We start from the raw sequence: 11504 nt of genomic DNA on the forward strand, positions 1-11504 counted from the left end.
GTCCTGCCCACAAGCAGTACACATCCATCCACCACACAAAAACCCTAGGCCACAGCTCAGTGCCTCCTTTTAAGAAAAAATAAAAAAAGTGGGAAACAAATAATCTAAGAATGAGGAGAAAACTATGAGAATAATCACCTTGAAAGCACTCCATAGGTTTTATGGCATCTCTACTTGCCAGACTTTATGTAAAATGAAAAGTAATATGGTCTTTGTGCACATTTACATTAAGGAAAGAGAGCCCTAAGGTCAATCAGCAACTATAGAGTTCCTAAGTCCTCTTTTTCTCTATTTTCTTTTCTGCCTGCTTTAAGTCTGCTGTTACTTTTCCTATTAAAATAAAAACCATTGTTTGGATCCAACAGGTTCTTTTTGCAAGCTGGTGAATTTGTATTTATCTCATGGCTAAAGTTCTGAAGTAAAAGCTATAGGATCTTTGTGTATGTGTGTGTGTATATATATTTAAAAGGCCTTTATAATTTCTATAATTTTATGTTAAATTGGCAATTAAATCTGTTTTAATTTCCCTCTAGCACACCATAGTTTTTTCTCCATACCTTATGATATAAATTTTGCTATTTGATTTTCATCTGAGTTGTTTCCTTTAGTATGCAACTTGAAGGCAATTTAGCTGACAATTGCCTAGGGTAGTGAAACAGGTTATAAAGAATTTGCAAGTCTAAGGAAAATAAAAGATTTTTATGAATCTATAAGATGTACTTCTTTTTTTTGAGATGGAGCCTTGCTGTGTTACCCAGGCTGGAGTGCAGTTGTGTGACCTTGGCTCAATGCAACCTCTGCCTCCTGGGTTCAAGCAATTCTGCTGCCTCAGCCTCCCGAGTAAATGAAATTACAGGTGCTCATGCCCAGCTAATTTTTGTATTTTTAGTAGAGACTGAGTTTCACCATGTTGCCCAGGCTGTTCTTGAACTCCTGACCTCAAGTGATCTGCCTGCCTTGGCCTCCCACAGTGTTGGGATTAGAGGCGTGAGCCACTGTGCCTGGCCAGAAAACATTCTTTCCAAAAAAAAAAAAAAAAAGTGAACAATTTTTGTCTAATTCAAAGCTTATTTAAAGATTATATGGTTATATTAAAAAGGTAAAAGAAACCAGGAAATGAGAGAGATGTAAAGTAAGTTATATTTTAAAAAAAAGTTTTATTTTGTTTGTTTGGTTGGGTTTTGTTGGTAAGGAGGCTTAAAGAGAATTTTTTCTTTTTTTTTTTTTTTTGCGACGGAGTTTTGCTCTTCTCACCCAGGCTGGAGTGCATTGGCTTTATCTCAGCTCACTGAAATGTCTGCCTCCCAGGTTCAAGCAATTATCCTGTTTCAGCCTCCCAATAGCTGGGATTACAGGTGCCTGCCACCACACCCAGCTAATTTTTGTATTTTTAGTAGAGACGGGGTTTCACCATGTTGGGCAGGCTGGTCTCGAACTCCTGACCTCAGGTGATCCTCCTGCCTTGGCCTCCCAAAGTGCTGAGACTACAGACGTGAGCCACTGTGACCAGTCATGAGAAACAATTTTATATGAGCAAGAACCTTGTATGGTAAGTTTAGTCCTAGAATAAAATGACTGGTTGTTTAACAAAGAGGGGTGTTTGACCAGGCATAGTGGCTCACACCTGTAATCCCAGCACTTTGGGAGGCCGAGGTGGGTGGATCAACTGAGGTCAGGAGTTCAAGACCAGCCTGGTCAACATGGTAAAACTCCATCTCTACTAGAATTATAAAAAATGAGTCAGGCATGGTGGTTTGTGCTTGAAATTCTAGCTACTCAGGAGGCTGAGGCATGATAATCACTTGAACCTGGGAGGTGGAGGTTGTAGTGAGCTGAGATCGTGCCACTGCACTCCAGCTTGAGTGACACAGTGAGACTTTGTCAAGAAAGAAAGAGAGAGAGAGAGAGAAAAGAAAGGAAAAGGAAGGAAGGAAGGAAGGAAGGAAGAAAGGAGAGAGAGAAAAGAAAGGAGAAGGAAGGAAGAAAGGAGAGAGAGAAAGAAAGAAAAAAGAGAAAGAAAGAAAGAAAGAAAGAAAGAAAGAAAGAAAGAAAGAAAGAAAGAAAGAAAGAAGAAAGAAGAGAAAGGAAGGAAGGAAGGGAGAAAGAAAGAAAGAAAGATGTTCAGGACAAACCAGAAAGTCCAAGCATGGCATGAACAGTCTTTGTAAGTCATAATAAGAGGATTTATTTAAAAAAAAACTTTTATGTGATCAAGTTGTCTATTAAAGGGAAATTATAATGGTCTTTCCAGAGATTGGGCTTGATGTAAATGAAAAAAATGCAGTGAATAATTGGTAAGAGCAATGAAACTTTCTTAAGTGATTGATTTACTGTTAATAAATCATAAGAGATTTAAATATTTTTTAACCCAAATTTCAACTTCTATTATAGCTTGCCATTTTTGGTTTTCTCTCCTCTTTTAAAGGGCAAGACAGTAATGCTCTTCAACTTATTTTTCAGCTCATTTAAGTTTTTTTCCTTGAGTTCTATTTGTTGTGGACTGATGCAAACAATGTTTTCTTAAAGGTGTAAAGGAAATGTTTTCTTCCAACATAATATTTGGTGCAGTGCTGAAGGTTTTTTCTTTTGCCCTTTGGTAACCAGCCTAACAAATTTTATGGTTTACTGAAACAATTCCTATGCCATTATTATCAAGTTTTGGTTTGCTGAAAAAAAAGTGAGATTAAAAGAATTTTTTTTGCTGGGCATGTTGGTTCATGCCTGTAATCCCAGCTCTTTGGGAGACTGAGGTGGGTGGATCACCTGAGGTCAGGAGTTTGAGACTAGCCTAACCAATATGGTAAAACTCCATCTCTACTAATATTACAAAAATTAGTCAGCCTGGTAGCAGGTGCCTGTAGTCCCAGCTACTCGGGAGGCTGAGACAGGAGAATCACTCAAACCTGGAAGGCAGAGGTTGCAGTGAGCTGAGATAGTGCCACTGCACTCTAGCCTGGGTGACAGAGCAAGACTCTATCTCAGGAAAAAAAAAAAAAAAAGAATTTTTTTAACTTTAAGGTTATTACATTCATTTATCTTTCTATATGGGCTTTTAAAGTCCTTGTGATACTGAGTTAAAGAGCTTTGACTACTGGGTCTAAGAGGGACACCAAGTCTTGCTAAATGTTGAACACTGACATCAATTAAAGCCTCATCTTCAGGCCAGTAGAAGATGCCAGTCAAAATAAACTGCGTTCCTGAGACATGGAGCCAGAAATTAAAGCTATTTAACTCCTCAAGGCCCAGGGACTATCACAGAGGAAGTGGGCATGTGAGATTGTAAAAGCCAATTTTGAGAGATAAAATAAGTTTAGTTTCTCTATAAATTAATCATTAATGTCAAATGCATGCTGATGCAAGACCAGCATTAACAATGTTTTCTCAAAGCATTAACCAACTCATTAATAAAGGTTATAAAAGGCTTATGGAAGTTACAACTTATGGTCAAGATTAAAATTTTATAGATTACTTATAAAATTTTGAAAAATGGCCGGGCGCGGTGGCTCACGCCTGTAATCCCAGCACTTTGGGAGGCCGAGACGGGTGGATCACGAGGTCAGGAGATCGAGACCATCCTGGCTAACATGGTGAAACCCCACCTCTACTAAAAAATACAAAAAACTAACCAGGCGAGGTGGTGGACGCCTGTAGTCCCAGCTACTCAGGAGGCTGAGGCAGGAGAATGGCGTAAACCCAGGAGGCGGAGCTTGCAGTGAGCTGAGATCCGGCCACTGCACCCCAGCCTGGGCAACAGAGCAAGACTCCGTCTCAAAAAACCAAATAAATAAAATAAAATTTTGAAAAACAAATTTAATTGGCTTCATGTTGTTTTCATTAGGGCTTATTGTTTACAAAATTAAGTCTCCTCTCTCAAAGAATGAAGGTTTCCTCTTTTTTTAAAAAATCCTTGAGTTAGCACTTTGGTCAAAAGAATGACTTATTTTACAATGACCTGTGGTATCAAGTGTTTTCAACCTTTAATATTTGACAAACTTTCTGAAATCAAACTATAAATTACGTCTTTTTCTGACCTAATTAATGCTTTACGATATTAGATTCCCTAAAGTCCAAAAATGACACAATTTGGCTTATTTGGTATAAAAATTATACAGAAAACACAGTCAAATATGAAATGGTGTTTGGTTTTCTTTGGGCTATATTTATATAAATATGTTATTAGTATGTGTTCCAAAATTATGGGAAACCCCTATAATTATTATATGACTTAGTGTACATTATCAATAATAATTATAATTGTTACATTAAATTATTTTGTGCCACAGATGTAACAAATATCCTTGTCAATTGTGTCTTTGACTATGGCTGCCCTAAAACTTTTTGTCATCCACAGACAATTGTTGTCTTGTTTTGGTCCTCTTTAGAAGGTTGTTTTATAATCAGCTATAAAATCTAATAGGTGCTCTTGAATACAAGTTTCTGATACATTTGGAGATTGTGACATCAGAATAGAATAAAACTTTCAGGACTCACAGAGAAGTGAAAAGTTCATGAATATCAAGCTAAACAGCAATTAGCTACATGGAATGAGCTAACAGAAGACTGATGTAATCTTTTTGACTTTTTGCTGAAAACATTGCTAATCCTTTGTTTTGTTTTTTCAGAGTCAAGGGAAGTTTTCTTTTGAGCTATTGACAGCTTTTTAATAATTCAGTATACTCCTATGAACAACATTTTGAACATATTTTTTGCTCTCTACCTGATTTCTCCAGAATTTGGAAACTATCTGTGAGTATTCTTAACTTATGGTAACATGGTTATTTACATCAGTACGATAAGAATCTGTTTTCGGCCAGGCGCAGTAGCTCACAACTGTAATCTCAGCACTTTGGGAGGCCAAGGCGGGCAGATCACCTGAGGTTGGGAGTTTGTGACCAGCCTGACCAACATGAAGAAACCCCATCTGTACTAAAAATACAAAATTAGCCAGGCGTAGTGGTGCATGCCTGTAATCCTAGCTACTTGGGAGGCTGAGGCAGGAGAATCACTTGAACCTGGGAGGTGGAGGTTGCCAACGGTGAGCCAAGATCATGCCATTGTACTCCAGCCTGGGCAAGAAGAGCAAAATTCTGTCTCAAAAAAAAAAAAAAAAAAAATCTGTTTTCATTTATTGCAGGACAGAATTGGAGAAACTGGTTACTGACTGGAATGGTATGCTTTCCTTTAAGGAATCAAACTTGACCTATGGGGCCAATAAAAGCACCTTGGGAAAACTGGCCTCTTACCTTGTCTACACAGTCCCTGTACAGCATTCCTGACCTGTGGTAAGTAAAGAATGTCACTTTCTGACAGGCCTAGGAGCCACAAGTTTACCTTGGAACTTCAAGAACAGAGGAATTCACCCAACTCATAGGTTATTTGATGATATAAATCCATGGCTGGGCTCAGTTTTAAAAAAGTCTTATCTGAGATTCCTTCTATGGAACAAAGTCCATTCATAGCCTTAAAAGCCTATGTAAAAAAATTATTCTTGCTGCACTGTGTACAAACAATCAGGCCAAGTATAATAAAGCAAATCAGTCCTAACATGACTTTAGTAAAAATGTGAAACTAGACAGAGAAAAATTATGTTTCAAAAACTGTAGTACACCTGTTGTTAGACTCTAATCTCACCTAATGTTTTTCATTTTTTATTATTTTCTACAGTTTGGACCGAATTCTAATTTTTCTTGGCAACAAGTCTTAAAAATAATGTTTTTAATTTTTTTCGTTTTTTTTTTTTTTTTTTTTTTTGAGACAGAGTCTTGCTCTGTTGCCCAGACTAGAGTGTGACGGTACGCTCTTGGCTCACTGCAATCTCCATCTTCTGGATTAAAGCAATTCTCCTGCCTCAGCCTCCCAAGTAGCTGGGATTACAGGTGCCTGCCACTATGCTTGGCTAATATTTAGTATTTTTAGTAGAGACAGGGTTTCACCTTGTTGGCCAGGCTTGTCTCAAACTCCTGACCTCAGGTGATCCACCCACCTTGGCCTCCCAAAGTGCTGGGATTACAGGTGTGAGCCACTGTGCCTGGCCCTGTTTTTAGACATTGGCAATGGGCAGCACAGGACTGTGATCCCTGAGAGAAGAGAAACAAACAGAGTGAACCCTGTGATTTTCCAGGTGTAGGAAAACAGCCGGTTGCCTGGCAAGAGTAACACTATCTTGAAGGGAAACCACCATAATGACCCATGTTTGACTAGTGCATACTAAGGCGATCCTGTGGCAAGGTCAGGAAACAGTGCCTGTAATGGAGATAACCCCTTGTAAAGAAACAGTGCCTGTAGCAGAGATAACCTCTCATAACGACGTTTATCTAGGCTGGGTTGCAGTGGCTTAATCCCAGCACTTTGGGAGACTGAGGTGGGAGGATCTCTTGAGCCCAGGAATTTGCGATCAGCTTGGACAACACAGTGAGACCCTGTCTCTTAAAAAAAAAGAGAGCTTACTTAAATTTCCCAGTGGTCAGGAGTTTCACAAGAAGTCTGAGGCTAAAATTTCGCTATAAAAAGGATACTTTCTGGAGGGCAGTTGCAGAGATCCACTGCCATGTGGCTGCCTGAGACAAGGCTTCTGTTTGTCTCTATTAAATGTTTCTTTTTGAGAAACTGGATTTGTCAACCTCTTTCTTCGGCTTCTCAGTTCCATTGGCCTTTGGAGGTAGGTTATCTTAGATCTGCTAACAACAGAACACCAGCCTTTCTGCCTGAAGGAATTTCTTTTCTTTTCTTTTTTTTTTTTTTTTTTTTTGAGACGGAGTTTTGCTGTTGTTGCCCAGGCTGGAGTGCAATAGCGTGATCTTGGCTCACTGCAACCTCCACCTCCTGGGTTCAAGCGATTCTCCTGCCTCAGCCTCCCAAGTAGCTGGGATTGCAGGCATGTGCCACCACACCTGGCTAATTTTGTATTTTTAGTGGGGATGGGATTTCTTCATGTTGGTCAGGCTGGTCCTGAACTTCTGACCTTGGGTTATCCACCTGCCTCAGCCTCCCAAAGTGCTGGGATTACAAGTGTGAGCCACTGTGCCCGGCCTGCCTGAAGGAATTTCTAAGCTGCTAGGAAGGGAAGGGGAACCCAGACAGAGTCCAGTAGTCTCACAGAGGCAAGAGACAGAGATAGGAGTTGGGGGAAGTTGAAGTGGCTAGGATTTGCAGGGTAAGGTACTGAGAAGAGGGAGCTAGGCAGGGCAAGAATTCCAGAAATGGGCATAGGAATTACCTTTAAATCATCAGCCAAATAATTATCTGTGCCTCCATGGAATAAAACTCCAATAGTCTCGGCAAAAATAATTTACGAGCATGAAAGTTGATTCTTCATCTGGGCATGGTGGCTCACACCTGTAATCCTAGCACTTTGGAAGGCTGAGGTGGGCAGATCACTTGAGGCCAGGAGTTCAAGACCAGCCTGGCCAACATGGTGAAACTCCATCTCTATAAATAATGATAATAATAATAAATTTTAAAAAAAGAAAGTTGGTTCTTTGAAAAGATCAACAAAATTGACAAACCTTTAGCTAGATGAACTAAGAAAAAAGAATATTCAAATTACTAAAAGTAGAAACAAGAATGAGGACATTGCTACTGATTCCATAGGAATAATAAGGATTACAAAAGATTACTGTGGCCGGGCATGGTGGCTCACGCCTGTAATCCCAACACTTTGTTTGGGAGGCTGAGGCCAGAGGATCACCTGAGTTCATGAGTGTGAGATCAGCCTGACCAACATGGAGAAACCCTGTCCCTACTAAAAATACAAAATTAGCCAGGTGTGGTGGCACACACTTATAATCCCAGCTACTCAGGAGGCTGAGGCAGGAAGGAGAATCACTTGAATCTGGGAGGCGGAGGCTGCGGTGAGCCGAGATCACACCATTGCAATTACACTCCAGTCGAGAGCAAAACTCTGTCTCAAAAAAAAAAAAAAAAAAAAAAAAGATTACTGTGAGAAATTGTACACCAACCTAGATGAAATGAACAAATTCCTAGAAACACAAAACCTATCAAGACTAAGCCATAAAGAAATAGAAAATCTGAGTAAACCTATAACTAGTGAGATTGGATTGGTAATCGAAAATCTCCTAAGGAAGAAAAGCCCAGGATCTAATGGCTTCACTGGTGAATTCTATAAAACATTTAAAGAAGAACTAATATCAACTCTTCTCAAACTTCTGACAGAAGTTGAAGAGAACACTTCCTAACTCTTTCTATGAGGCCAGCATTATGCTGACACCAAGGCCAAATAAAGACACTACAAGTCCCAGTAATAGCATAAAGAAAAGAAGACACTAGTAGAAAGAAAAACTGTAGATCATTATCTCTTGTGAACATTGATGCAAAAATCCTCAGCAAAATACTAGCAACTGAATTCAATAGCATGATAAAAGGATTGTGTACTGTGACCAAGGGGGTTTATACCCTGAAAGCAAGAGTGGTTCACCATACAAGAATCATCAATGTAATGTACTGCATTAACCGATTTAATTAAAAAAACACGTGATCATCTAAACAGAGCAGAAAAATCATTCGGCAAAATTCAACACCCTTTCATGATTAAAACAGTCAATAAAGTAGGAACAGAAGGTAGTTATATAATGTAATAAAAGCCATACATGAAAAATCTGGCCAGGTATGGTGGCTCATACCTATAAATTCCAAACACTTTTTGGGAGGCAGTGGCAGGAGGATCACTTAAGCCCAAGAGTTTGAGACCAGGTTGGGCAACATAGTGATACCCAGCTCTATAAAAAAGAAAAGAAAAGAAATCCACAGCAAACATCATACTCCATGGTGGAAGACTGAAAGCTCATCCACTGGGATCAGGAGCAAGGAGAGAGTCAACCTAAAATAACAACAGATTCAGTGGCTCTAAGAAAAAATGAGATTACTTGGGAATGAATGACAAATTGTATATTAGTCTGTTTTCATGTTTCTGACAAAGACATACCTGAGACTGAGTAATTTACAAAAGAAAGAGGTTTAGTGGACTTACAGTTCCAAGTGACTGGGGAGGTACACAATCACAGTGGAAGGCAAGGAGGAGCAAGTAATGTCTTACATGGATGGCAAAAGGCAAAAAGAGAGAAAAGCTTGTTCAGGGGAACTCTCTTGTGAGACTTATTCACTGTCACAAGAACAGCACAGGAAAGACTTGCCCCCATGATTTACCTCCCACCGGGTCCCTCCTACAGCATGTGGGAATTCAAGATAAGATTTGGGAGGGGACACAGCCAAACTATATCAGATTGTGTGAAAGGAAAATAAAATCTCAGGACCCCAAACTCACTATTCAAAAGGAAAAGTTAAGCTTGGAAACTAAGCCACACAAAAAGCTGCCTTACCTTTTGTTCCTAAACAGATAGGTATAAGATAGAAGGCCACATGTCTCCCCAGGTGGCCTCCCTCACCCTGACAATGTAAATTAACAGCTTATCTTCACAGGTGCGGGACAAAAGGAGACTAGAAATCATCCCCCCATATACCCCTCAGAAAAATGCATATTTGACCTCTTCCTCTACTCTGTTTATCTTATGTACAGATTTACTGAGTGTAAGATATGTAATTGACTATTCCTCTACCCTGTCCTTTTCACATGGAACATGTGGATTCAGTGAGCACTAATCAAAGCCTCAAAAGAATGCAATGGCTTATCTCATTTGTCTACCTTCCCTTTTTTTCCCTTTCTCCTTTCCCCTCCTGCCCATTTTTCCCCTTTAAATAATGAAGTCCTCAAAATCTTCTTTGGAAAAAAGTGCATGCCACAGATCGTACTGTCTTGTGTCTCTTCTTTTTGGGTGCATGCACAACCTTGGCAAAATAAACCTCTAAATTGATGGAGACCTATCTGAGATACTTTTTTGTTTACAGTTGCATCCCAGGGAATACATGTACCATGGTGAACCATTGTGGGGGGCACTCAGAGAGAAAAAGAAAGGAAAGGGGTTTTAAAGGCAAAATGAGGAAGGTTACATTAGTTGTTTTGAAAACATTATCCTTGGCTACAAGGATTGATAACAAGGGTAGCATTAGTCCAAGATTGAACAGGCAATTGCTGGACAGGTGTCCTTGCAGAAATATTCTTTGTGCATGGGTGTGACGACCTTTGTGCAAGATTGTGGTTTCAGACAGTCCTTGTTTTTTATTGTTGTGTTGGTTTTTTTTGTTTTTTTGTTTTTGTTTTTGTTTTTTTTTGAGACAGAGTTTTGCTCTTGTTGCCCAGGCTGGAGTACAATGGGGCAATCTCGGCTCACTGCAACCTCTGCCTCCCAGGTTCAAGTGATTCGTCTGCCTCAGCCTCCTGAGTAGCTGGGATTACAGGTGTGTGCCACCATGCCCGGCTAATTTTGTATTTTTAGTAGAGACAGGGTTTCATCATGTTAGTCAGGTTGGTCTTGAACACCAGACCTCAGGTGATCCACCCATCTCAGCATCTCAAAGTGTTGGGATTACAGGCATGAGCCACCGTGTCCAGCCTCAGACAGTCCTTGTAATATTTTCTATCATAGGCGTGTGTGCATGGAAGCCCCCCTCAGCCTCCTGAGTTCATTTTGTTAGGGTTTGGCATAAGTGACTCCAGTTTGATTTGGACAACTTGTGCAGAAGGATGCCCACTTTTGCTACTTCTATTCAACATAGTACTGGAAGTCCTAGCTAGGGAAATTAGGCAAGAAAAAGAAAGAAAAGCAACTCAGATTGGAAAGGAAGAAGTATCTGTGTTCGCAGATGGTATTTATTTATTTAGAGACAGGGTCTCACTCTCACTGCCCAGGATGGAGTGCAGTGGTGTGATTGTTACAGGACAGGGGTAACCCCAAGAGAGGGTTCTTGGATCTCATGCAAGAAAGAATTCAGGGTGAGTCCTTGGTGCAAAGAGAAAACAGGTTTATTAAGAAAGTAAAGGAGGGGCAAAGTCTCGCTCTGTTGCCCAGGCTGGAGTGCAGTGGTGGGATCTCAGCTCACTGCAAGCTCCGCCTCCCGGGTTCACGCCATTCTCTTGCCTCAGCCTTCTGAGTAGCTGGGACTACCGGCACCTGCCACCATGCCTGGCTAATTTTTTTTTTTTTTTTGTATTTTTAATAGAGACGGTGTTTCACCATGTTAGCCAGGATGGTCTCGATCTCCTGACCTCATGATCCGCCCACCTCGGCCTCCCAAAGTGCTGGGATTACAGGCGTGAGCCACTGTGCCCAGCACTGCAACCTGTGTTATCGGCAAGGTCTTTATGACTTGTATTTTGTGCTGACCTCCTATCTCATCCTGTGATTGAGTATGCCCTAACCATCTGGGAATGCAGCCCAGTAGGTTTCAGCCTCATTTTACCCAGATCCTGTTTATGATGGACTTGCTCTGGTCCACACGCCTCTGACACAATCATGGCTCACTGCAACCTTGACTCCCCGGGCTCAGGTGATTCCCTCACCTCAGCCTCCTGAGTAACTGGGACTATGGGCACCATAACACCATGCCTGGCTAATTTTTTGTAGTGTTAGTAGTGATGGGGTTTGCCAGGT

The sequence above is a fragment of the Chlorocebus sabaeus genome, chromosome 23 (assembly GCF_047675955.1).
Source record: "Chlorocebus sabaeus isolate Y175 chromosome 23, mChlSab1.0.hap1, whole genome shotgun sequence".
NCBI lineage: Eukaryota > Metazoa > Chordata > Mammalia > Primates > Cercopithecidae > Chlorocebus > Chlorocebus sabaeus.